Below are 4,108 nucleotides of genomic sequence, written 5' to 3' on the forward strand. Positions count from 1 at the left end.
AATTTAGCAGCGTTATCTCAATTTAAGCCTGGACCCGTCCACACAACAAAGTCCTTTTTCTTGGCTTAAAGGGCTCTTTAAATTGATTTCTTTACTCCATCTCCGATGAGGGGATTAGTGCTGAAATCGGCCTTGCTAGGTCGAATTTGGGGTAGTGTGGATGCAATTTGATGGTATTGGCCTCCAGGAGCTATCCCAGAATGCTCCATTGTGACCGCTCTGGACAGCGCTCTCAACTCAGATGCACTGGCCAGGTAGACAGGAAAAGGCCCGCGAACTTTTGAATCTCATTTCCTGTTTGGCCAACGTGGCAAAGTGCAGGTGAGTGCAGATCTCATCAGCAGAGGACCATGATGATGTCCCAGGCTCGCAAAAGAACTCCAGCATGGACCGAATGGGAGGTACGGGATCTGCTTGCCCTATAGGGAGATTAATCCATTCTAGCTCAACTCTGTTCCAGTAAACAAAATGCCAAAACATTAGAAAAAGTCTCAAAGGGCATGAAGGACAGAGGCCATAACAGGGATACACAGCAGTGCCGTGTGAAAATTAAGGAGCTAAGGCAAGCCTACCACAAAACCAGAGAGGAAAATGGCCACTCCGGATCAGAGCACCAAACATGCCGCTTCTATGATGAGCTGCATGCCATGCTAGGGGGTGCAGCCACCAGTACCCCAACCCTGTGCTTTGACTCCATCAATGGAGAATCACGCAACACAGAAGCGGGTTTTAGGGACGAGGAAGATGATGATGAAGAGATTGAAGATAGCTCACAGCAAGGAAATGGAGAAACCGGTTTCCCCAACAGCCAAGATATGTTTTTCACCCTGGACCTGGAGCCAGTAATCCCCGAACCCACCCAAGGCGGGCTCCTGGACCCTGAAGGTGGAGAAGGGACCTCTGGTGAGTGTTCCTTTGTAAATATTACACATGGTTTAAAAGCAAGCGTGTTTAATGATTAATTTGCCCTGGCATTTGTGGCCAGTACAGCTACTGGAAAAGTCTGTTAATGTGTATGGGAATGGAGCGGAAATCCTCCAGGGACATCTCCATAAGTATTATACAGGCCAGTAGCACGCAGTCGGCAATCATTGCATAACAAAGCATGGCAGCGTATGGTCGCAGTGTTTGCTGGCATTCAAACAACATCCGTTCTTTATCTTGCTGTGTTATCCTCAGGCGAGTGATATCATTCATGGTCACCTGGTTGAAATAGGGTGCTTTTATTAAGGGGACTTTCAGAGATGCCTGTTCCTGCTCAGCTGTTTGGCTGTGGCTGAACAGAAATGTTTCCCGCTTTTAGCCATGCGGTAGGGGGAGGGGTGAAGCGTGAATGATCTCTCACACCAAATCGGCAGGCCCTCAATACAAGAGGCAAAATGCGACCTTGTAATGAAACACATGTGCTGTGTAATGTGAACAGCAAGGTTTAACATGAAAGAGTGTACCCATTTTTCTCTTTTTAACCACTCTCCCTTTTCCTCCACCACCTACAAATGTTTCTCCTTCGCAAAGGCTGGTGAAGATTAGAAGGCGAAAAAAACGCACTTGGGACGAAATGTTCTCTGAGCTCCTGCTGTCCTCCCACAGTGACAGAGCACAGTAGAATGTGTGGAGGCAGACAATGTCAGAGTGCAGGAAAGCACAATATGAACGTGAGGAGAGTTGGCAGGCTGAAGAGAGTAAGTGGCAGGCTGAAGATGATAGGTGGCGTCAGCTTGCTGATAGAAGGCAAGAGTCAATTCTCAGGCTGCTGGAAGATCAAACTCATATGCTCCAGCATATGGTTGAGCTGCAGGAAAGGCAGCAGGAGCACAGACCACTGCTACAGCTCCTGTGTAACCAACAGCTCTTCTCCCCAAGTTCCATTGCCTCCTCACTCAGACTCTCAAGAAAGCAGTGGGGGGGAAGGGGAGCTCTGACCACCCAGCCACTCCATCCCAGAGGATTGCCCAAGCAACAGAAGGCTGGCCTTGAATAAGTTTTAAAGTTTTGAAGTTTTAAAGTGCAGTGTGTCCTTGTCCTTCCCTCCTCCCCTCATTCATCACCCCACCCCACCTGGTGCTTCCCTCCTCCACCACTCCTCCTGGGATACCTTGGCAGTTATCCCCCTATTTGTGTGATGAATTAATAAAGAATGCATGAATGTGAAGCAAAAATGACTTTACTGCCTCTGCAAATGGTGATCGAAGGGGGGAGGGGAGGGTGGCTAGCTTACATGTAGAGTGAACCAGGGTGGGATGGGGGGATTCAGCACGGAGAAACAAACAGAACTTTCACATCATAGTCTGGCCAGTCATGAAACTGGTTTTCAAAGCTTCTCTGATGTGCACCACACCCTCCTGTGCTCTTCTAACTGCGATTGTGTCTGGCTGCGCATAATCAGTAGCCAGGCGATTTGCCTCAACCTCCCACCCTGCCATAAACGTCTCCCCCTTACTCTCACAAATATTGTGGAGCGCACAGCAAGCAGTAATAACAATGGGAATACTGGTTTCGCTAAGGTCTATCCGAGTCAGTAAACTGCGTCAGTGTGCTTTTAAACATCCAAATGCACATTCTACCATCATTCTGCACCTGCTCAGCCTATAGTTGAACATCTTGTGACCACTGTTCAGGCTGCCTGTGTATGACTTCATGAGCCATGGCATTAAGGGGTAGGCTGGGCCCCAAGGATAACTAGGCATTTCAACATCCCCAACGGTTATTTTCTGGTCTGGGAAGAAAGTCCCTTCCTGCAGCTTTTGAAACAGACCAGAGTTCCTGAAGATGTGAGCGTCATGTACCTTTCCTGGCCATCCCACATTGATGTTGGTGAAACATCCCTTGTGATCCACCAGTGCTTGCAGCACCATTGAAAAGTGCCCCTTTTGGTTTATGTACTCGCTGGCTTGGTGCTCCGGTGCCAAGATAGGGATATGGGTTCCATCTATCGCCCCACCACAGTTAGGGAATCCCATTGCAGCAAAGCCATCCACTATGACCTGCACATTTCCCAGAGTCACTACCCTTGGTATCAGCAGCTCTTTGATTGCTTTGGCTACTTGGATCAGAGCAGCCCCTGCAGTAGATTTGCCCACTCCAAATTGAAGCCCGACTGACCGGTAGCTGTCTGGCGTTACAAGCTTCCACATGGCTATCGCCACTCACTTCTCAACTGTGAGGGCTGCTCTCATCTTGGTATTCTGGTGCTTCAGGGCAGGGGAAAGCAAGTCACCAAGTTCCATGAAAGTTCCCTTACGTATATGAAAGTTTTGCAGCCACTGGGAATGGTTCCAGACCTGCAACACTATGTGGTCCCACCAGTCTGTGCTTCTTTCCCGGGCCCAGAAGCGGCGTTCCACATCATGAACCTGCCCCATCAACACCATGATGTGCACATTGCCGGGGGCCTGTATTTTGCAAGAAGTCTATCTCCATGTCTATGTCCTCATCACTCTTGTCACCGTGCTGCCATCGCCTCCTCACGTGGTTTTGCTTTGGCAGGTTCTGGTTCTGCATATACTCCTGGATAATGTGCATGATGTTTACAGTGCTCATAATTGCCGCAGTGATCTGAGCGGGCTCCACGATCCCCGTGATATGGCCTCTGGGCTGAAAAACGGTGCGAAACAATTGTCTGCTCTGATGGAAGGAGGGGCAACTGACGACATGGCTTACAGAAAATTAAAGTCCACAAAGGGAGTGGCTTTGCATGAAGGAGAAACACAAACAACTGTCACACAGAATGGCTCCCTCAAACTCAAAACCCTGGGTTTAGCAGGCCGTTGATTTCATGGAGGGAGGGAGGAAGCAAATGAATACAAAACAAATCGGGTCTATTTCGTGTTTTGATCCACTCCATCTATCTTTTACATCTTTAGGGTGGCAGCAGACGGTGCACTTTGACTGCTAGCCATCGTCAGCTCTTGGGTGCTCGGCAGAAGATGCTGCATTACAACTGCTAGCCATCATCATCTCCTGGCTGCTCGCTAGAAGATGGTGCAGTAGGACTGCTAGCTATCATCATCTCCTGGGTGCTCGGCAGAAGATAGGAATGACCTGGCTGAGTCACTCTCATGTCTGCCCAGGCGCCCTGACTGACCTCACCAAGGTCAGTTAAAAGAGC

At 49.1% G+C, this 4,108-nt stretch overlaps 1 pseudogene; it reads left to right on the forward strand.

Moving 5' to 3' along the window:
* The first annotated feature begins 350 nt into the window (after positions 1-350).
* LOC142046430 (uncharacterized) lies at positions 351-2,162 on the forward strand (annotated as a pseudogene).
* The last annotated feature ends 1,946 nt before the right edge of the window (positions 2,163-4,108 follow it).

This window comes from Chelonoidis abingdonii, chromosome 2 (genome assembly GCF_003597395.2).
Source record: "Chelonoidis abingdonii isolate Lonesome George chromosome 2, CheloAbing_2.0, whole genome shotgun sequence".
NCBI lineage: Eukaryota > Metazoa > Chordata > Testudines > Testudinidae > Chelonoidis > Chelonoidis abingdonii.